The sequence below is a fragment of the Triturus cristatus genome, chromosome 9 (genome assembly GCF_964204655.1).
Source record: "Triturus cristatus chromosome 9, aTriCri1.1, whole genome shotgun sequence".
In the NCBI taxonomy this organism is placed as follows: domain Eukaryota; kingdom Metazoa; phylum Chordata; class Amphibia; order Caudata; family Salamandridae; genus Triturus; species Triturus cristatus.
Genome location: NC_140592.1, coordinates 1172303809 through 1172328458, shown reverse-complemented (window position 1 = coordinate 1172328458; position 24650 = coordinate 1172303809).

Genomic DNA, 24650 nt, shown 5'->3' with positions numbered 1-24650 from the left:
TGAATTCTCTCCAGGAGGACCCTACCGACCAATTTCTGACCAGCGTCTATTAGACTAATCGGGCGATAGTTCGCTGGGTCACCCCTTAAGCCCTTTTTAAAGATGGGAATTACTTCTGCTCCCCTCCAAGAATCAGGCACCGGGGAGCCATCCAGGAGGTTATTAATGAAAATTGCAAAGTACGTTTCCCATCCATCAGCATTTGCTTTATAAAGGTCGCCCGGGATGCCATCTGGCCCCGGGGCCTTCCCAGGAACGATTTTATTGATGGCAGTCTCTACCTCTTTCTTCTCGATCTTATCAAATGAGGATTGTTCAGTGGGAGTGGCTATGGGTCTCAAAAAGGTGCCATGATCCTCTTCAGGCCCCATACCCGCATAGAGATTCCTAAAGTGGTCAAACCATTCCCTGTCCGTGATGTGGTTGGGGATTTTGTCCTGGTCATACATGGAGGATTTTCTCAAGATAGACCAGAAGAGCTCACCATTTTTAGAATGGCTTGCAGATTTTAAAGCATCCCAACGCTGCTCGTCCCAGTCTTTACTTGCAGTAGCAAGTGCCTGTCTATAAAGCTGCCTTGCTTCACTGACCACACCTGGAATATTAGTTTTGATAGCAAGGATCAGGGTATTTTTTTTTAGTCTACAATCCTTGTTAAACCATTTGTTTTCTGACTTGAATTTTGGAGTTGTTTTTTTCCTATGGTCAAGAAACAAGGTGCCAATCGAGGCCATGGTATCCTCGAAGGTTTTGGTGCAGCCAGGCAAATCATTCGATGCCACGGAGAGTCTGGCAGTATATTCAACAAGGATATCTTCCAGGGCTGCAAATTTTGTGTTGGACAGGTCAAATTTAGACCACCTGAGGAATCTGTTACAGTTTGAGGGGTGGAGTATCTTAGTAAGCATCTGCAATCCATGAGAAGAAGTTTGATCATGGCTAAGGCAAAGCTCTCTCATGCTAAGTGATAACGGGTTATGGTCGCTGCTGGTTGAGGGGGTTATTAGCATATCAGCAACAAATTTCCAGCCTCTTCTGTCAATCAGAATATAATCAATTCTGCTTTGACAGGCAACTCTATTGAAGGTGTTAGCACCCCCCAGATCAGAGGCTGTGCGCCCGTTTGCAGCTCTTAGACCAAATTCTAAGGCTAATGCGTTTAGTTGGATCACGACCGGGGACCATCTCTTTACAGGGTTAAGCGATAATAAAGGAATGCCCCATCTAGTGTCCTCGTCGTGAGTTCCCAAGATATCATCCATAGCAAGTGGTTCAAAAGAGCAGTTGAGATCGCCAGCCACTAATAGGAGGGAATCAGGAGGGCAGGTAGAAAGCATACCTAAAAGAGATGTAATGGTGGGAGACTTAACGCCCCCAGGAGTTCCACGAGCATAGACATTGAAAACTTCCCAAGAATGGCCATTCTTCGGACCCTTTATGGAGAGTCTCATTATGTCTGGCGTGGAACAACTGTTGTGTATGATCCTGAGATTGAGGTGTGCCCTGACCCAAACCATGAGTCCGCCGGAGGGACGACCACGCCCAATTGTAATTGCTGGCTCAAAAAAGCAACAGTACCCTGTCTTGTACAATGGCTCTACACACCAGGTTTCCTGAAACATGCATATGTCATGTTCCTCAATTAGTTCACACCAATCAGGAAGAGTAAGCTTATTGCGTAAACCTGCCACGTTCCAAGAAAGAAGCTTGATAAATCCAAGGGGTTTTTCCTGATGGATAGGGGTGCTTGGCAGGTGGTCTTCAAGACTGGGGATGGGCCTCCTCGGTAAATCCATTGGGATAGATGGGTCCGTACCTTGCAGTGCTGATGGGATGGAGGGGCCTAATATGGGGGACCCTGGGCAAGGCAGGAGAGTAGATAAAATATCTCCATTGCCCTGTAGTCAGTCAACGGCCTCCAAACAGCCATAACGATTTTCCGTGGGGACAGGATCTAACATCGGTGGACATAAAGGCCTACTCATCTGTGAGATACCTCTCCTGTTCCGATGGACGAGTGTCCAAGCGTCCATGAAGTGACCAGGGGGATAAAAATAAGCCAAAGGTAAAGCTTTAATGAGTGATCCTGTGCTAGGGTATCTCCAGTTACAAATGTGGTCAACAGTTTGGGGGTCATTGAAATTGATTAGAATGCAGTCCCCCTTTATATTCTTAGCCAGATGGCCCACCCATGGAACCCTTCTTACTGTAAGTATTCTACTACTTTTGTACATTGGCAAGGGTCTATTTTGGGGAACAGCCATTACAACGCGGTTATTACCACGCTGTGCAGTTACATCGCATGCGTTACAACGCATGCGATGTTACAACGCTATGCCATTAGAACGCAAGTCTGTACATCGACTTGCGCTAGATGGCGTGCTAACATTACAAATAGTGTAGTTTACTATCCCAACACCTTCCCTACTGTTAAGTGGACTGGAGTTTGAATAGTAAATTACACTTTTTTAATGTCAGCACGCCATCTAGCGCAAGTCGATGTAAAGACTTGCGTTCTAATGGCATAGCGTTGTAACATCGCATGCGTTGTAACGCATGCGATGTAACTGCACGCGTGGTAAAAACCCGCGTTGTAATATCATACATCCGTCTATTTTTGTTAAGCCAGTGTATCACCCTGTTCCTGAGGGTTATGGGAGACTCGGATTCATTTGCGCCCTGTTCTGGAACCCCTGCCAAAATGACAACATATGGGGCAGTTTCAGGTGGTAGGTTGGGGATATTTACCCTGCTTGGAGACATAGGTTTTTAGGTCCTAGGAGCCTTTTTTTGCTGGGGAGTACTAGGGTATCTAGAATTCCTATGGGCCATGACCGAAGTAGACTCTATAGTTGGAAGTACTAATTGACATTGTTCAGAGACTTGTGGATAATTTTGGGGAGCCACCATATCTTTATCGACTCTAGTATTGACCGGAACATTCAATGCCCCGACTCTGAGACTATTATTTTGAGTATTGGACAGAGACCCAAGGCTGCATTCAATCCTGGAGAGCTGCTGCTCAATTTTAAGTATTCTGTTCTCCACAGGATGAAGCGAGAGCCTGATGGCCTCAACAATTTCATGTATATTTGGTAAACCTGAGGTCCCTCTCTTGTCTGCTTCGCTTGGCCCCCCCATAACATCCTGACACGATGGTATAATAGGAGAGGAGTATGGTTGGGGAGTAGACTTGTCCAGCGAAGCCAGCTGTGGGGGCGGGTCAGGGACGAATAAAGTCTTTTTCGAAGGCCCATGATGATTTATTGTTTTATGGGCATTCTTTGTAATCTTGCCCTTCCCACCCTTGGAGGATGTACACCCAGGTTTTGTTTTGGAAATTGCGCCAGGATTTCGTGTATGCAACTGCCTAACACCGGGCTCTGGGACAATACTGGCAGGAGACGGTAGCAGTCGAGGAGAAGCCAACATAGAGTCAAGGGGCGAGGATTGATCCTCCATAGAGGCGGTAGCAACTAATCCGCTGGGTGGCAAACCCTGGGTGATGGAGTCCACAGCGGATCGAGTAGTGGAAGCAAGGTCAGGATTATGCTGGACAGGGGAGCGGACATTAGCAAGATAGCCCAAAGAGGACCTCCTAGCCGCTGCGAGGTCCTGCGAGACGCGGCGTTCCAGGAGCATAATTTCTTTATCGATGACACAGTTGACCTTGGTGACAAATTGGTCCATCGTTCCCGAGAAATGTTCATTGGCCGCTCTGCTATTACAATCTTTAGGTGGCATAGCAAGAATCCGGAGAACAGTTTAGCAAAGAAAGGCCAAACGCCGCAGTACTCAGCAAATAGTCAGTAGGGGAAACTGGGTTAACAACCAGGAATAATGCAAACAGCCCGTTAGAAAGCAAAGACCACAGTACCTTGGGATGACCAATGATGGTGTAGCAGATTTTAGAGGGGTTGCCCCGCCCCGTCAGCTCCGGTCAGTGACGGGCAAGGACGGGCCCACCCTTGGCCCGGGCTTCACCCGGGCGCGGCCCGTGCGCGTCCCGCGCTGCGGGATTACTGACGGCCTTAAATCCCCCCCGGCGCAGCCTGATGATGTGATTGACAGGCGCCCGGGGCAGGGGTTTCTGGGAAATGGTGTTTTTTTCGGCCGTTTCCCTCACGGCTTTGCGAGACAGGAGCAGCCCTCCAGGCAAGGTTCAATTCCAAAGCGCCGTTCCCCTCACGGCAGGACAGGAACAACAGCCTCAGGTGAGTAGTAGTAGGCAAAGGATATGCGCGTCCCGCGCTGCGGGATTACTGACGGCCTTAAATCCCCCCCGGCGCAGCCTGATGATGTGATTGACAGGCGCCCGGGGCAGGGGTTTCTGGGAAATGGTGTTTTTGTCGGCCGTTTCCCTCACGGCTTTGCGAGACAGGAGCAGCCCTCCAGGCAAGGTTCAATTCCAAAGCGCCGTTCCCCTCACGGCAGGACAGGACCAACAGCCTCAGGTGAGTAGTAGTAGGCAAAGGATATGCGCGTCGTTAAGTCACATATGTTCCAAGTAAATGGATCAATGGGTTAATGCATCTTCTGCAGAAATCTTTGTGAAAGTCTAGCTATCCGATTCAATTCTAGGCATCTCTCCATCTCATCAGGGCAGCGCGAGTTCTATTTAAGCAGAGGCGTACAGCTAAAAGGGGAAAACTGACAAAATAACCAATCTAGAGGTTCCAGATACAATGTTTCACCAGCACACCGGGCTTCCAGTGCGGGGCTTTCAGTCAACAAATCAGTGCATTCCTGGATTTCTCTAATTGGTCCAGTTAAAGGGGCACACCTCAAAATAGTGATTTGTAAAAAGAAAGTCCTGGACTCGAAAACCTGCATCCTGGGTCCATGATATCATCTTGTATGGCCAAATGAAGGGAGATATTTGTTGTCTACAAATTGATGCATCATCATTGTGACAGCGAAAATCATTGGGAACCCAGCCGACCCCAAACTCTGCCCGTATGTCACGCCCTTGGCGCCTCTTGCTTAGCAACCGAATGCATTCTGGGATTTGTAGTCTTAGTCTATTTTATTTGAACCATTTGGTGCTAGCACACCTGAAAACATTCATTTGTGAAAGTTAAAGGAAATCCCAGAACAAAGACTCGCCTCTTAACCTTAACTGTTGCCATTAATGTCATTTCTCTAAAATTTACCATATTAGGGCAGTTAATGAATTCGACATTTCTTAGGGGGGTGAGGTAGTCCAACCAAAGAGTTTCTTGAAAAGGACGATCAAACAGTTTTAAAGCACACGTGTATCTATATATTAACCAAAAAGCTACGCCCAGTCTATAGAACATTTCCCTTCCTTCAAGGTATAGCGCTGTACCAAGGGGCATCATTCGTCTGCCGCTGCAAACTATTTTTATGCTCATCAGCAAACTATGCACCTGATCGAAATGCCAAATACAAAGCAGAATTCTATTTGTGAAGCAGAAAAAAAGAGTGGGCACCGAACGCGTTGAAGTTAAAGACCCGCAGTTATTGAAACTCCATAGGATAATTTCGTGCCCCAATTAAATGAGGCTTTCTCTGCACCAATATTTCTGTTCTCTCTGTGGTGCATTGGGAAAAGATGGCGGATCCCTATTCTTGAGTGAACTAAATGATACCATGCCATCAGGATTCCATATTCCAGTCCTGCACATTCAGTTAGCATCGCAGTACATACTGGGAGTTGTAGTCCAGTAAAACCCCAATTGGATCTACGTTCTGGATGATAATGGTTTATAAAATGGAATAAAAACTGCACTGTGGTACCTAATAACATGTAAGCCTCTAGTAAGCGTACTCATATTAGGAATACCAGTGGATGGACACCCTGCTGCCCTTCTCGAGGGCAATACTTGCCGGCGGCAACATCCAGGCTGTGGCCCCTGAGGGCCCTATGTGAACTGTGCCTATCTGTCACCCGCATCGCCGTCTATGATATATTGATTCTGTGGCACTGATAGTTGCGGAGTGGCTATCTAGGGGCGGACCACTTTGGGGGTTAGACCCTGTAACGAACTCCTGTGGCGTACAGAAGACCCACGTGAACACTGAGAGGCCTGAACGGGTCGATGTGTAGCACGAACGTGCTGGGTTGACTAAGAGACACTTAGGGAACAAGGCACAAGCGCGGGCAACTCCGTTCTTGGTGGAGCTGGGTGGCGGCAGGCTGGGCTGAGTTCTGGCTGACTTCCCTTGCAATCTGCACCATGGGTAAACAAGATGCTAAACAACCAAAACTCACCTTTGAAAACAAGCATGCCACGCGACATACAGAATCAGACCCGGATGCGCAGGTGGACGGTCAACATGAAGCACACGCAGAGGATCAGGGTGAAGACCTGCGGACCCTTATGTTGGAGATGCGCTCCAGCCTGCGAAACATAGACACGAAGCTGGATACCCTGACTACACAATTGGACTCGGTCAAGACCCAGGTGGCTGTGCACAAGACCCACCTTGAAGCCCTAGAAACTAAGGAGCAACTATTACATATGAACAAGTTACTAGGAATCATCGGGGCCAAGAACGATGATGTGGAGGCGAGGTCACGTAGAAACAACCTACGTATTACTGGTATCCCGGAAACTACCCCCATATCTAAAATGGAGACTTTCGTAACGGATCTACTTCACGAACTTTTTGATCCCAACTAGTCCCCTGTTTTCGTGGTGGAGAGGACACACAGATCCTTGGGGCCAAAACCTCCAGTTGGGGCAACACCTAGGCCCATCCTGGCGAAGCTATTGAACTATCAAGATAGGGACCTTATTTTGCGGCTGGCTAGAGAGAAGGGTCAAATATCGCACAAAGGCAATACTATTTGGTTCTACCCTGACTTTACCCCTACTGTCCAGGCGGCACCTCGAGAATTTCTCCCTGCCAAACGTATCCTTCTACAAGCACAGATCCCTTATTCCTTGTTATACCCAGCCAAGTTAAAGGTCTCCTATGACGGCACAGCCCACTTCTTCACTGATGCGAAGTCTGCATTGAAGTTTGCCAAACATGTCGGGGGAAAGAAAAACAAAGACACCCGGGAGCTGGGATGTCTGCAGCCGGCCACCTCAGTGACAATGACTGACATGGGTATAGCTCATCCGCCTGGGAGACTGCAATACGATGATGCAGGCTTGGGGAGGCGTTGTCTGGTTTGATGATGTGGGTTCCGGGTTGCACAGTTTGTGTTTGGTCTGTAAGATTTGGTACTGCTGACATGGGCTTGTAGCACTCTCCGTAGTACTCCCGGCCACCCTGTGTGAACAGGGAGGTTTGCCGGTGTCACTGCGCCCCCATGGGAAGGATCCCTGTACCACCATGTGTTTTTTTTAGTCTAAATCTTTTAAGGGTGGGTATTCTACAACCTGATTGTAAGGTTGGAGTGGGAGGTGGGGGGTGGGTAGGGAATGTTTTATTGCTCATTGCCAGTATGATTGCATCTTGTTGGTCAGAATGTATGGTCTGTAATTGGAAGCTGATACGTCTCCACTGCTCACACTGCTTCTGTCAGTGTACCACACATGTATTCACGCTACAACGCTAAATTTTCTTACATGGAACATCAGAGGGCTAAATGACAGTAGGAAATCTAGACTCGTGCATGCTCATTTATCCATACATAATATAGATGTGTGTTTATTGCAGGAGACGCATTTAAATGTCACACCATCGCAGAGGCTATGGCACAATAGGTGGGGGAACGTGTACTCTTCTATTTACTCTAACTATGCCCGCGGTGTGGCTGTGCTGATCAGAAGGGGAGTGGACTGACGGGAGGGAGAAGTCCACAGAGATCCCGAAGGTAGATATATCCTCATACACGGGGTATTGGGAAGGGGAGTTTCCCCGGTTATAGTAGCAGTATATGGCCCGAATGTAGATTCCCCAAATTTCTTTCAGGACATTTGGACTAAGGTCAAAGCGACCGGTTGCAGTACAATTCTGTGGGGAGGGGATCTAAATGCTATCCTAGACGATGACATGGATAGGAGAGGAGCAGCTCGCCCCCCCTACACCCGGCTGCCAGTGCCGCCTTAAATGCCATAATCTCCGATGGGGACTTACTCGACATATGGTGTAAGAGACACCCTTTGGATAGGGAGGGTACATGTATTTCTGATCATCACAGCGCTTGGTCCCGCTTGGACTTCTGGTTAGTTTCACGCGATATCGCTACTTGGACCTCTGATTTTTTGCATCTGCCGTGATCCCTGTCGGACCACGCCCCATGCCTGTTGAAACTGTCGCTTCCTGGCTTACTTCCCCGTGCTTTTTCCTGATGCCTTCCGCTACATGCCCTGCTTGATGAAGCCTTCAAGGAGGAAATACGGACGGATATCACCTATTATTTTACCCTCAATATAGGCTCCGTAGATACTGAGGCCTCACTCTGGGAGGCATTTAAGGTAGTTATCAGGGTTCAGTGCATTGCCCGACAGGCGGGAGTGTTAAAGGCTATCTGAGGCACGATTGCCTCACTGGAAACTCAAATAAAGGAGCATGAGAAGCAATTTTATTCCACAAATGAGCCCCAAACTGTGGCTCTCCTGAAATCCAAATTGTTGGACTTCGCTGAAGAGGCTCAACGTGAAGTTAAGTTCTTGGGGAAATACGCAGAGGCGCGACGGTATGGGGAGGGTGATAAACCAGGCCGCACATTAGCTATTATGATCCGACCCTCTCGGTCAACTGCATTCATTCACGAACTACAAACCTCACATGGTGCCACTATCAGGGGCCAGGCAGAAATTCTAGATGTGTTCTCCACGTTTTATTCTCACCTGTACACTACTGTCCTGAGGGAATGCAACCTTTCCTTGACTCGCAGGCACTGGTTTGGTTCAATCGGAACCATAGAGAGTATATGGATCTCCCATTCACTGTGGAAGACGTAGCCCAGGTTATAAAATGTTTACAGCTAGATAAGGCCCCTGGGCCTGATGGCCTGACCACATCCTTTTATAAAACCTATGTGGAGGAGCTAGCACCTCGGCTGTTGGCACTATATGAAGAGGCTGTGGAGGATGGTGTGCTACCTCAGTCCAAGAGGGAAGCGATCATTATTACCCTTCTAAAACCTGGAAAGCCGGAAACGGAGATAGATTCCTATAGGCCATTATCGATGATAAATGTGGACGTTAAAATCCTAGCCAAGCTGATTGCAACACGCTGCAGCCTCTGCTTCCTATTGTTGCACTTCCCAACCAGTCGGGGTTCATCCCCGGGAGGTCGACCTCTCACTATTTGCGGAATGATTTCCACCCATTTGTACATGCTGCAGCTGTATTTTTAGACACCACTAAGGCGTTCAATACGCTCGAGTGGCCCTATCTGTTTCAATTTAAGGCCATATGGGGTTTAGCCCGCTCTTCATCAATCGCATTCGGCTGTTGTACACTTTACCCAGCACTCGGATTAGGGTGAATGGCTTACTTTCAGATCCCTTCCTCATCTCGCGTGGTACCCGGCAGGGGTGTCCCCTGTCTCTTTTGCTCTTCGTGATGGAGCCCCTGGCTGCCCGCATCAGGCACATCACCCAGCCCGAGGCATAGGGTTCAGCTCCCGGAGCCTAGTCATTTCGCTCTATGCAGACAATGTGACTTTTTACATTGTTAATCCAGAGGAGAACTTGGACCCCATTTTGAGGGAATTTATTCGTTTCGGGCGTCTGGCTGGTATTTTCATTAACTGGGCCAAGTCGGTGATATTTCCACTGACAGATGGTACGCCCCAGGTGACCTCTGTGTTCCCACTGAGGTGGGAGGCCGAGGCGGTTAAGTATTTGGGGGTATGGATAAGTCGGGTTACACAAGAGGTGTGGAATATAAATTATGGGTGGGCTGTCATGTGGTTGGAAGAGAAGGTTAAAAGAGGAAGGCGGGGCCGGCATCGGCCCCGCCGCCATTATGGCGGGTCGGCCGTGCCCCCGTCTCTCGCCCATCTCGTTGGCCCCACGCTTGCTGGGGGCCGTGCCCCGGAAGCAATTGGATCGCTTCCGGGTCATGGGAGGCTCCACCGCGCCCCGGAAGTGATTCGATCACTTCCGGGGCGTGGGTGACCCTCTGACCAGGAACCAGTTTCAGCTGGTGGATTGGCCGACCCTTTAAAGCCGGGGAGAGCGCGGCAGCACACGCGTCGCGTGTGCCCCCTCCCTCAGGAGGATCTTTAACCTTTTTTCCTTTTTCCCCTGCAGTGTGGTGCGATCCTTTGGCGTGTACGGGACAGCGAGCGGGGGAGCGCCGAAAATCGTGGAGCGCCGGGCCAGGTTTCGCGCATTGTGAAAGGCACGCACAAACGGTGGCAACAACGAGCGGGAGAACGTCGAGACTTCACCGAGTGCCTGGCAAGGGTTACGCATCGCGAGGGGCGCTCAGAGACACAGCGCCGATCGTGAGAAGGCAGAGCAGAGTTTCAAGGAGCCCAATCAGCGGGAGCAGGCGAGCGAGTGTTGGCGGTGGTGCACGCATCAGGAGCAACACACGAGGGTGCCTCAGGACACGCACAGGGTCTGCATTCCGGCGCTGCTGGGAGCCAAGCGGGTTAGAGCCTGTTGCTCACCTGCCTTGCTGGGTTAGCCAGTATTGAGGCTCCGGTAGCGTGGGTTCTGTGGCCGGTCGTGTTTCCTCCAACAAATCAGTGGTAATAGTGTGCAGGATAGTCATGCCTCCCAAGGCTAAGCGCGGCGAACGGCGCCCTGGTATTGCGAGTGTGTTAGACCCCCTGATGAGGAAGATAGGGGAAATGGACAGCACCATGGCACAGCTGGCAGACAGGCTAGATGCGCAGGAGGGGTCCTCGGGGAGGTCACGCAGGGACGCTTTACCGCCAAGAGAAGCTTTCCCGCCCCTGCCAAAAAAGAATAGGGCAAAGAAAGTAACGAAGGTTGTCCCTGGGAATGGGGGGGGGGCCCAGCTTTGCCTGTAGTGCCCGCGTCCCCCAGCACACCGGCGAGCGAGCCTTCTCCCATAGACGGGGTAGGGGGGCCAGTTCCCGTGGTTCCTAATTTAATTCCGCGTCCCCCGACGCACATTATTTTGCCGCCAACGCCAGGAAATCCTATCATCCCGCCGTGGGTGCCAGTGCCAGGGGTGCCCAATGTCTCGTTAAATGTTCCCCCTGCACCCGGGGGGGTGCCAACACTTCCAACTGATTTTGTCTCCAGCCTAGCAGCCGTGCTTCCCTGGCTTGGGGGCATGGGGTTGAATTTGAGTGCGGCGGGTGTTGCCGGGGCGGACGCATTGGAAAAGGCGAGACAGCTAATCGATCAAAGCAAGCTTAAAGAAGTATCATTGGTCGTGGCCCCCAAAGACTCTGCGGGACCCTCTCATGGTAAGCCACAGACATTGCCATTGTTGGGCATGGGCGAATCACGCACATCGTATGAATCTCTGTCCCGCCATTTGTCTCAGGAGGTTAAGGAGAGAATTTGGAAGGGGACATATATTGACATTTTCTCACTCTTAATAGACGAGGTTGAGAGGGAGGAGATGAAGAGGAAGAAAGATTATATGCCCGCGCGTGAATGGGCGAATGAGATGCTAAAGTACAGGGTGGAGGAGAACATCAGGCATTGGATGCTGGCGTTCAATATTTACATGGCTGTGATGACGGAGCGTTTCCCAGAGGAGGCGCCCGCAATGTCTTGTTATTTGTCTAGGATCAGCACGGCGCAGGCAACGAAAGGGGGCACAGGGTGGTTGGATTATGACAAAAAATTCAAGCGCATCAGGGCATCTGATTCGACTCTAAAATGGAATCAGGTTGAGGGGATAGCTTGGCTAGATCATTTGGGCGGTCTGACAGCAGAGCCTACAAGGGACGCGCCAAGGCCGCAGCTCTTTCGGGCGTTTCCTCCAGCTGCACCAGGTGGGGGGGCTGGGAAGAAGGGATGCTGTTGGGATTTCAATAGGCGCACCTGCGAGAGGCCATCAGGGACATGCAGATTTAAACACGCGTGCAGTTTCTGTGGCAACTCAGGACATGCTGAGGCAAAATGTTTCAAAAAACAGAGGGATAGAGGGGCCAAAAATCGGATTGAAGGTGTTTTCAGCAAAGCTGGGTCCCCGATTCTTCTGCACGCAATGATACCCTGGTTGAATAAATACAAATGCACGTCCACGGCAAGGATGCTGGTGGAAGGTTTCAGGGAGGGTTTTAGAATCCCAGTGGCGGATTTTATGGGTCCCTCTTTTTGCAGGAACCAATTGTCGGTCACTCAGAACGCTAGGGTGGCGGCGGCAAAAATTGAGAAAGAATGTAGATTGGGCAGAGTGGCAGGGCCTTTTGACAAGGTCCCTGTGCATAACTTTGTGTGTTCCCCCCTTGGGGTGGTCCCGAAGAAGGAACCAGGTGAATTCAGGCTGATTCACAATTTATCAGCGCCAAGGGGGCAGTCGGTGAATGACTCCATTGATGAGGAATTCTGCTCTGTGCGTTATGCATCTGTTGATCAGGCAATTGAACTCTTGAGGGCTTTGGGCCCGGGGGCGCTGATGGCTAAATCAGACATAGAATCTGCTTTCAGGCTGCTGCCCGTACACCCGAGCGACTTTCACCTACTTGGTTTCCAGTATGAGGGCAAGTTCTTCATGGACATGTGCATGCCTATGGGGTGTTCTGTGTCATGCGCGTATTTTGAAATGTTTAGCACTTTCCTCGAATGGTCTTTCAGACAAATGACAGGGCATAGGCATGTGCTGCACTACCTTGATGACTTCCTTTTTCTGGGACCACCGGGGAGCGTGGTATGTGGGAAGCCCCTGGAGCAATTTTGTGCACTGATGAAGAGTTTTGGGGTGCCACTAGCAAAGGACCATCCACGGTCATAGAGTTCCTGGGGATCGAGCTAGACTCAGTCGCGGGGTGCTCACGGCTTCCCACTGATAAGGTGACAAGGTTTGGGGACTCACTGAGGCAATGTCTAGAAACTCAAAGGGTAACGTTGCATCAGTTGCAGCAAATTGTAGGTCAACTAAATTTTGCATTGCGTATCATACCAATGGCATGCCCTTTTTCAAAGACCATTGCGCAGGCAATGTCTGGCCTAAGCAGAAGCACCACCATGTGGTAAATAATTTAATTACCGGGACTTAATTTGATACAGAAACATAATAAAATAGCTCAGTAAATAAGAGGCAGAATCCGTGGTATTAGAGGTTCGGAATGGGCTTTATTCCAATGGTCGATTATAATCGGTTGCTCCAAGTTCCATCACCACGAAGGTTCAGGAAGTGAAGTACATACATTATTGACAATCAATTACTTTTATACAATAGGCATTACAGTGAACCAAATACAAGAGGCGTAACAATTGATAGTGTGGATAATGTATTCGTGCGTAGCAAAAATAGGCGTAACTAGGTGTGATTTAAAGAACGTCATCAGATGTGATGTCATAAGAGGGTGGTTACATGAAAGAATTTCGCAATGTCAGCAGAAATACTTGGCAGAAATGCGCGCGCAGCAGCATGACGTGTAATTGACGTGCAACTAGGGGGTGAAGGGGACTTGACATTTAGCTCTACATGTGGCGACAGAAGTCTGGAGGGTCAAGTCAACCTAATCCCAAATCATATCTAACATCCCATGTTTAAAGAACTATGTTATCCAAAAGAGAGGTCTTCTTAAAGTAGAATCTTATTCTATACTGACTATACTGACTGCTAGTGCGTGCACAAGCGTCTAAGTGTCTACACTAGCAATAGGGCTATGAATTACTTTCATAAAGACAGAGAAGCCGAGCCTTTGCTCGGTAGCTGGAAGAATGTTTACTTAAACTACTAGACAGGAATGCATCGGGCAGGGAACGGAGCAGATAATTTTGAAGGTGAAATACAGTTTTTGGCAAGCAGCAGGCTGATGTCAGGCTTCGTGAGCCGCGCAGAGAATGAGACAAAGTTCATGGTCACAAATGCAGGCTCAGACTGGAGCTTTCAGAGGCAAAAGGCAAGAAGAGTTTGATGACAGAATCAGGGCCTACTTGCCTGGACTGTAAAATGGCATAAGTGAACCATATAAAGCCGGTGGCCTTTCATACTTAGGAATGGAATATCCGGCCTATTCATGGCGGATCTGACAGAGGACATGTTGACGGTGGACGCACATGTGTTTGCGTCTTCATAACTGGAACTGGAGGGAACATACATGTATTTGTGGTTCATACATGAAACCGTTGGGGTCCAAGATAGGGGACATAACTGATCAGAAAAATCCATATTTCCACATTCCCTCCTTGTCCCCTACTTGCCCGTTAAGAGATATCAATCTTCATCAATCCATTGATCTGTTCATATAGCATCATTTGTTCTTCTTTCTTCTTCCGTGATGAATGAAATCCTGGTGGTGGAATACACGATGTGGCACACAGACCACAGATCGCTGGTCCACATTGTAGGCATAGACAGCAACTGAATAGTATGAGAAGGCCAATACCTAGGAAAGATAGGACCTTCCATCCAAAGGTAGATAATACATTCCAAAACCAACCGGACCAAGTCCAGGTGCCTGGGTTCTGGTGTATCTGGCTTACAATCTTATGAAGGCGAGTTATGGCTTTATATACAGATGGCGAATTTTCTGGTATGAAAATGCAACAGCTTGATCCGATGACCCTACAAGCTCCGCCCCTATCGGCCAGGATGACGTCAAGGACAAGACGATTTTGAAGCACAACAATCCGCATAGCAGACTGCTCTTCTGTTAAATTGCCTAAGGCGGAAATAGTTTCGTTCACTACTGCTTCAAGGGTTCTAGTTAATCTACGTATCAGCTTACTATTAGTAACGGTACCTATATAGGGAAAGAGACCTTTATTGAAATCTGTGTATTTTTCCCATGCTGTTTCAGTGTAATCGACTATTGGGAGATCTCTCCTTACTCTATTATATACTAAATGACTATTTCTGTGATAATCAGGAGGAGCTAGGAAAACAGGTGGCAAAAGAAATCCAATATAGCAAGTACCATCCCAATCTAGAGGCAAACGTACATATGCCGTCTGACCACATATGAAATAGGAATGGCGGGAAGCTCTAAATGTAGACTTGCCTTGATCACTAAATTCTACTACAGTGGTGCATCTACTATGGCCCATATGTATGGAACCATTCTTTCTTACACATAATTCACCTTTTACTGGAAATATTGACATAGCGGGCAAAATTGGAGTAGCTTCGGATTCGACATTTAGGATCATAAGATTAAGCGTAAAATTACCTAATCCATACACTTCATTTTCTAGATCAGTTCCTGTTCTCTGGGGAAGTCCCTCCTTGTTAGGATAGCAGACTTTAAGCAAAACTAAGTTCAAATTTCCCCATACCCAGTTATCTTGATAAACTGCAGAATTCGAATCTAGAGAATTAATTAAACTAAACCATGCTCCAAAGGAGCCGTTGTGTGTGAACGGGTATGGAAAGAGAGGTAGAATTCCTTTATAATTCTGATAGGGAGGGAGTCGGCCACATATCCAACAATTTGTAGCATTGCTAACCTGATGGGAATGATGTAACATACTAATAAACGTGTTATTGCGCAGCGCAAATCTATAAGACAACTCAAGCGGAGGTAATTCACTAAAAGAATGTTCAGCAGTAATATTATAAACATGTCTAGAAATAGGATAATATATGTGCAACAATATACTTGCAGTAATTATTAAAAGACTTAAGAAAAAACAAAATTAATAATGTCACTATGCAATGACTACGCAGTGATTTACAGTACGCCTGTCGTTTCAACATTTTTCGGGTGTGGTTTCTATTCAGGTCCAAGGGATACATGTCAGAGACAATTCAACCGCTTCACCTTGGAGAGGACTTAAACAATCAAATTGCTTGACTGATTGGACCTAAGTTTCAGTTTATACAGTTCGGAATTACTCTTTTCAACAAAAGGAAGTTTTGAGTCAATGGGTGAAGACACACAAGGTGTGGTATTCACATCTGATTGTAGTCCATGAAATTTCTTGATATGACTTGAATGAATCCAGCCTTTTCTGCCCTCGATCTTCACGGCTGTCCTTGTGGTGAGCAACACCAGCTGAGGCGACTTCCACCTAGGTTCCAGCTGAGTCTTTCGATCAAAGTTCCTCACGAGGACCAAGTCTCCCGGAACTACGTCATGGGGTTTCACCTCAGTGTTGTCAGGAAAAGCTGCAGCTACCTGTGAACAACAAGATTGTAGTGCAGACATCAAGGAAGCCAAGTAATCTGTCAGCATATTACAGTCAATATCAGTTATTTTGCGTGGTATAGGCGTCCCCCACATATTTGGTGGTCTGCCGAAGATCACTTCATACGGGGATAGCCCTGTTCGAGAGTGTGCTACCATTCTCATATAAAAGAGTGCAACTGGTAATGCTACTACCCAGTCGACACCTTTCTCTCTGCATATTTTGGACAATCTGATTTTCAGTATCTGATTATGTCTTTCTACGAGACCTGCTGCCTCGGGGTGTCGGACACAGTGGAACTTCCACTGATAGCCTAACAAAAGTGAAACGTGTTTCATTAATTCGGATGAGAACGGCTGGCCGTTATCTGAGTGAACAACACGTGGTAAACCGTATCGTGGGAAAAATTCTCGAACCAACTGTTTGGCAGTAGTCGGAGCAGTGTAATCTGAAACCGGGTATGCCTCCGTCCAACGGGAAAGAGCACAAACAACTACGAGAACATATTTGAATCCTCGACATCGTTCCATCTGGATATAATCCATCTGGAGGACTTCAAAAGGGTGATCAGGAGGATGAAATCCACCCTGTTCTACGGGAACGCTTTTTCCTGGGTTGAACTGGCAACAGATCATACAGGTACGAACTTTTTGTTTGGCTGCTGCTCGTAAATGTTTATTGAACCAAATGTGTTGAATGCTATCTAGCATAGCTTTTTCTCCTAGATGTGCGGGACTATGTATAGTGTTAATTATAACCTGGACCATTGAATCAGGAAGGAACCACACAGACTTTTCCTTCATCATCCATCCTTGATCCGTTTGGATCCCTCCTAATTCAGTCCATTTCTTTATTTCGTCTGGTGTAGCATGTGTCTGTATGTCAATTACGTCAAGAGTAGGATCTTTAACCGTCATACAATGTGTTGGCGTCGGGACTATTGCCTTTGTCATGTCGGATGTTTGAGTTTGAGCAGTCTGTTTAGCTGTTCTGTCAGCTAGATCATTGCCTTGAGAAATGATATCAGTAACTTTCGTATGAGCTTTGCATTTCATAATTGATATTGCAGTGGGTAGATGTATCGCATCTAATAAGGCATGAATGAGGGGTCCGTGCTGAATGTGGGTGCCGTGAGAAGTTAAATAACCTCTCTCTCGCCACAGCACGCCGAAGTCATGTACAACTCCGAATGCATAACGTGAATCAGTGTATATGTTGACTTTTTTATTTGTGGCTTGAATACAGGCTTGTGTCAGAGCGATGAGCTCTGCGGCTTGAGCTGACAAGGTGTTTATGCGATTTGTTTCAATGACTTCAGTATCTGTTGTGACTGCGTAAGCAGCCACTAACTCTCCTGTACTTGTTCTCATACATGAACCGTCTACATACAACGTCAGGTCTGAGTCTGACAATGGGACATCGGTTAAGTCTTGTCTGGGTTTCGTCGTGATTGTAATAACTTCAATACAGTCATGGGCTAGTGGGTCTGTTCCGATCACAGGTAAAAGTGTGGCAGGATTCAGTGTGTTACAGCGTCTGATTTCTATATGTGGCTGAAACAATGTTAACTCGTATCCTGTAAGTCGCGCTATAGTCAAGTGTTGTGTTTGTGTGCGGTTCAAGAGAACCTCTACTGCGTGTGGTACTTGTACTGTCAATGGATGTCCTAACACTATGGCATCGCTTTGTCTGATTGCCAAAGCTGTTGCTGCCACTGATTTCAGACACGCAGGCAAAGCCTGAGCTACGGGATCTAATGTACTAGAAAAATAAGCACATGGTTTGTGTGCTCCTGCTTGTTCCTGTGTGAGTACTGACAAGGCAGTACCTTCGCGTTCTGTAACAAAGAGTGTAAACTGTTTACTGTAACATGGCGTTGCTAAGACAGGTGCTTGACATAACGCTTTCTTTAGGCTTTCAAAAGCTTGTGTATGTTCCTGAGTCCAAGGGAGAACAGTCGATGTGGCTGCCTCCTGCGTTGTCAATTGAATGAGTGGTTTAGCTAGAAATGCATACTGAGGGATCCACTGTCTACAATATGAAGTGAGGCCTATGAAAGCCCGTACCTCCTTTTGTGTCTTGGGTATTGGCATATTAGCTATTAACTGAATGCGGTCGGGTGTAAGCTGCCTTCCCTCCTTGGACAGCGAGTGTCCAAGATAAACAACTCGCTGGACACAGAATTGCAGCTTAGAAGGGGACACCTTGTGCCCCTTTTCGGCTAGAAATTGTAAAACTGTCAGTGATGCTTTCTCACATTCGGGTTCGCTTCTCGCGGTGATCAGCAGATCATCGACATATTGAAGCAGGGCAGTGTTAACTGGCATATGGATACTGTCGAGTTCTCTTTTCAGTGCTTGACTATAGATGCTGGGGCTTTCCGTAAATCCTTGAGGTGCGCGTGAGAATTTAAAGCTACGTCCATTTAAACTAAATCCGAACAAATATTGGCTTTCCGGATCTATTGGGACGCTGAAAAAAGCATTCTTGAGATCAATTACAGTAAAGAACGTTGCTTCGGAATCAATAGCTGTCAATAATGACGAGATATCTGGGACCACAGGGAATTGTGGCACAATGCATTTGTTTAATTCGCGCAGATCAATAACCAATCGATATACTGGCGGGGCCTTCGGATCTGTTCGTTTAAGAATCGGAATTATCGGTGAATTACATACATTGGAGTCTGTTTCCACAACCACTCCTTGGGCAATGAGTTCGTCAATGATTTGCAGTAAAGCCACTACAGCATCTGGTGGTAACTTGTATTGTCGCATTGGTGGTAGTACCACTCCTGCCTTTAGTGTTACTCGATATGGTGTAATATTCATGCAACCAACATCAGTAGGGCCTTGTGCCCATAGATGTGCAGGTAAAGTCTGCAGTCGGGGATCCATGTCTCTAGACACATAGTGACCTTTAAAATCACGTAAAAACAGTCTTACTCCTTCCGGAGAACAACATATTATAGCTCCTAGAGCTTTCAGTGTTTTTATTCCTAACAAGTTTTCTGGGCATGACTTAGTAAGCAATAAATCTGTAGTTCGGGTCAAAGGTCCTATCGTAAGTGGAAGAGGTTGTGACACTTCATTAACAATAGGTTTTCCTGAAAAACCAAGGGAAATATTCTGTGAGCCTGAGAGGGGTGCCCCTGGAACTTCACTACGTTTTATAGTTGTTCGACTTGCCCCTGTATCGAGTAAAAATTTTCTGTCTTGGCCTAATAATTCACTATGTATATAAGGTCCTTCTTGATCTACAGGGATCTCGATAAGGGGTAAGTCAACTTCCCTCTCTAGGCTGGTTCATGCGTATCGTTGATAATCAGGATAGTCGTACTGTGCGGTCTGGTACAGTTGTCGTGTCGTGGTTTGGGTGGCAGCAACAGGCAGTGCTGGTGCAGCCGGCACAAACTGTATAGACTGTGGTGGAGCTGGCATGGACTGTGCATGCTGCGTGGCTCCTTGTTCATTCTGATCCTGTCTAGGTGGCCGTGGTCTTTCTTTTGTATTACCTATGGCGATATTATGTTTCAAAACTGGACAATCGTGTACGTAATGACCTGGCTTTTTACAATAATTGCATGTCCCTTTTACAGGTCCTGTTGAATCACTGGAATGTGTCGTACCCTTTTTATGTCCTTCAGCTGGAACTGTCTGGGAGACTAGCATTTTCATTTTCGTGTCTTTCATGCGTCTTTGTTCATGTTCTTGTTCCTCTCTAATTCTATTGTGATGGTACTGTAACATTTGTAACATTTGTGATGGGGTGTTACCTTGCCAGGTACTCTGTTCTTCACTTGAGGCAAGGCATTTTCTACTAATTTTGTCACAAACAGATGTGGGTATGATTCGCTACTTGCTTTTATGCCACTATTTATACCAAAACATTTTTCAAATCTGGCATAGAAATCACTAGTGTCTTCATCTTGCTTCTGTTTACAGGCTGAAATTGTACCCCAATCTTCCTTTTTCGTAGTTAATAAACGTGGCAGTACCTGTACTAATAAACCTGGTAGTGCTTTAGTTTTATCCCCAAGTCCTGCTCCTGCAGTTCGGGCCTTTTCTTCTGCTTCTAATGCTGACCATTCTATCTTTTGGTCTCCTACCTCCCACTCTTTTTCCCTGAGTTTTTCATAAATGCCAGCAGGCATCAATACCTTTAATATTGTCATAATGTCGGGATAGGTATACTCTCCCATGAGTAACATGTCTTTAATTTCTCGGTGGAAACCTGCTGGGTCTTTGTCATGACTGGGTACCACTTTCTTCATTTCTAACAATTCTATTTTCGATATGGGCGTATATACAAATACGCGTTTAAACTCATTGTCCTCGCCTTTTATAGGGTGTACTTCTCGTAAGGGATTCTGTCTGTCCATGTAATACGTGGTTCTTTCCTTAATGGGCAATGAGACATGTTCTGGGCATACAAAAAGAATGTACTGTTTTCTTGATTCTAGTATTTCTTTAATTAATTTAGTACCTGAACCTCTCCATCTATTCATGAGTAATTCAGTCAATATATCAGGCAAGGGACCAGGATCCGAATGCTGACTCTGATATAGTATAAGGAGTTGTTGAATCATATAAATCCCAGCTAAACGCTGTTCATCTGGGGTGAGATTCAAAAATGTGCGTGCTACTGTATCATCACTATACTTTCCGGGACTGTCAACCCAATGGACAGCTGACCTGGCTAAATCTTGTTCATCCATAGAATCGAGAAAATGATAACCCCTTCGTTCTCGGAGTAATTTGTCAGCGGCTTGGAACGAATGCTCGTTAGACCTTATATTAATTATAGGTGTTTGGAAATTCCTGTTATTATCTGGACATATCGGACGTATCGGGTCAATAAGACATCTATTATTATTACAAGATCTTCCTCTACCTACATAGGCTATGGTGTCTGACTGTCCTGTGGGCAGTCCTGATCCTTCCTCCTCGCCTTGTTCGAACTGGTCTACCGCTAATCTTTCTTCATGTAAACGTTCTATTTCTTTACGGATCTTTCGGCACATGGCTATTATACAATTTTGCTTATCATGTCTCCCTTCTGATATATTCTGGCTCCATCTAGTAAGAATTTGCATTGCTTCCGGGTTTACCCCCGGTCGGTCTTGATTTCTGATCACACAATTTATGAGGAAACGTAACAGTTCCCCCTGTATCTCCACTTTCTGGTATTCCATAGCTCTGTTAATACATTCAGAATCTCGCCCTGTTTGAACAAAATGGTATATATTATCTAGATGCGCAGTCATTCCTGGTAACTTCCCTAAATACACCGCGGCTCGTCTGATACGTAATGATGCCATGATCATTTCGTCTTCTTTGCCGGGCACAGGGTCATATCTACAATCTATAAGAAGTTCCTTAAGCGTACGGGCATTTATGAGTTTGGGGGTACGTGAATGTGCTGACTCTTGAAAGGTAAGTTTATTTATTCTGGGTGGCGTAGAAAAAATGTTGGTAGCACCTCCCGTAGCCCCATCTGGGGTATCGGGTGTGAAAGGGTTCGTTGAACGTGATACAGCAACTATAGGTGTGGACACAGCTATAGAAGTATCTGCAGGAACAGATGTAGAAACAGATGTGCTTGCCGGAACTTGTGACAGGATTTGTTGCTGTAGAGGTACAGATACTGGATCTTGGCGTTGAACCTCCCTGGCAAGCGGTCTATGTGGGGCGGAATTAGCATACTCGGGAGCTGCGTCGTCTAAATATGAGGAAAGAAAAACATCTTCTGCGGTTCTAGGATGCCCCTTAGGATGTGCCTTTATTGGAAATAATGGGGTTGGCAAGTCTTTTGGTATCTCCGGAGTAGCCTTAGGTAATCCTTCGGCCAGAAGGGGATACATACCATTCATAAGGGCATTTCTTTGTCTGTCTATTTGTTCTGATTTCACTCTTGTACCTTCTTCAATTAATAGGTTTTCTCGGACTTTATTTGAATTCTCTCTATTTCTCTCTTCCTGTCGGAGGGCTTTTTCTGTACGTCTATGAGATTCTTTACGCCATAACTCAATGGCGTCTTTCTGTGACTGTCTGACTTTCCTTTTCCATAACTCTTCCTCTACTTTCATGATGCATTCTGCATCCCAGGTTCCCGCTGTGGGCCACCTCTGACTTTCTGGTAATTCCTTGGTGTAGTCTACCCATAAATCAAGAAATAATATAGCGTCTAAGCCATGTTTATGATACATGAAGTACCCTGGAGTGTCCCTAGGAGGAATAGGAATGGCTTCTTCGAGTACCCCTTTTCTTGTTGTGATCTGTCTTAATTTCGAAAAGAGCGGCATATTGAAAACTGATCTGATACTTGATTTTGAACAAACTTAATACAGTAAACACGATAATGAACAGTCATTCACACCACAATATGCAGAACGTACTTAAAACATTTAACATTTAACATTTAACCTGAACAACAATAATGATGACGGTCTAAGGAAAACTTAATCACTAAACATAATACTCGACATTAACTGAATTATTCTGAATTCATATACTTGATATACTAGATATACTGCTAAACAGTACAGATACACTGCTGAAACAGTGCAGACCGGATTTGTGTACCCAAACCCGTCTTGACCGGCACAACCTATGTGCACGTCAGAATGCCTCCCCAGTAATGGTACTCACCGGGTAGCTCGGAAACGGAAGGCCTCGGAAACTGAACTGAACTTGAACCGGACTGGACTCGACTTGAACACTTCGGAAACTGGACTCGACTCGGGACTTCGGGAACTGGTGGGCCTCTGTATACCTCGGATCTTGCTCTCTCAGCTAGGCTCTGGTCGGGATACTTCGCACTTCTCACCGCCTCGTCTGGGTGTTGATCGCAGCCTCAGTCGCCCCCGCTTGACCGGAGGGAGATACAGGAAATCCTGCTGGTACGCGTCAATGTCCGTCCAGCTGTGGCAGGAAACCGGGCCTGCAACGCACCGCCGGCGCGTGAGATGAGAAAGTGTCCCTGTTCGGGCGCCATTCATGTGGTAAATAATTTAATTACCGGGACTTAATTTGATACAGAAACATAATAAAATAGCTCAGTAAATAAGAGGCAGAATCCGTGGTATTAGAGGTTCGGAATGGGCTTTATTCCAATGGTCGATTATAATCGGTTGCTCCAAGTTCCATCACCACGAAGGTTCAGGAAGTGAAGTACATACATTATTGACAATCAATTACTTTTATACAATAGGCATTACAGTGAAGCAAATACAAGAGGCGTAACAATTGATAGTGTGGATAATGTATTCGTGCGTAGCAAAAATAGGCGTAACTAGGTGTGATTTAAAGAACGTCATCAGATGTGATGTCATAAGAGGGTGGTTACATGAAAGAATTTTGCAATGTCAGCAGAAATACTTGGCAGAAATGCGCGCGCAGCAGCATGACGTGTAATTGACGTGCAACTAGGGGGTGAAGGGGACTTGACATTTAGCTCTACATGTGGCGACAGAAGTCTGGAGGGTCAAGTCAACCTAATCCCAAATCATATCTAACATCCCATGTTTAAAGAACTATGTTATCCAAAAGAGAGGTCTTCTTAAAGTAGAATCTTATTCTATACTGACTATACTGACTGCTAGTGCGTGCACAAGCGTCTAAGTGTCTACACTAGATGCGAGGGCGGAAATCTTCCATAGCAATAGGGCTATGAATTACTTTCATAAAGACAGAGAAGCCGAGCCTTTGCTCGGTAGCTGGAAGAATGTTTACTTAAACTACTAGACAGGAATGCATCGGGCAGGGAACGGAGCAGATAATTTCGAAGGTGAAATACAGTTTTTGGCAAGCAGCAGGCTGATGTCAGGCTTCGTGAGCCGCGCAGAGAATGAGACAAAGTTCATGGTCACAAATGCAGGCTCAGACTGGAGCTTTCAGAGGCAAAAGGCAAGAAGAGTTTGATGACAGAATCAGGGCCTACTTGCCTGGACTGTAAAATGGCATAAGTGAACCATATAAAGCCGGTGGCCTTTCATACTTAGGAATGGAATATCCGGCCTATTCATGGCGGATCTGACAGAGGACATGTTGACGGTGGACGCACATGTGTTTGCGTCTTCATAACTGGAACTGGAGGGAACATACATGTATTTGTGGTTCATACATGAAACCGTTGGGGTCCAAGATAGGGGACATAACTGATCAGAAAAATCCATATTTCCACAACCACACCAGATTGAGCGAGGAGGTCAAGCAGGATATGCGTATTTGGTTGGCATTTCTGCGGGACTTTAATGGCTCTGTCCTGTGGCCCGGCCCAGTCACCTCCTGTGCGGAGTTGGGTTTAATGACAGACTCCGCGGGCAGTGAGGGGTTCGGCGCCATTCTAGGCACTCAGTGGGTGGCGCAGCGTTGGCCGGCATGGTGGGTGGACGCGGGACTCACGGCGAACATTGGTTTCCTTGAATTGTTCCCCATCTGGGTGGCATTGTCCGTCTGGCCGGAACAACTGGGAAACAAAGCAGTTG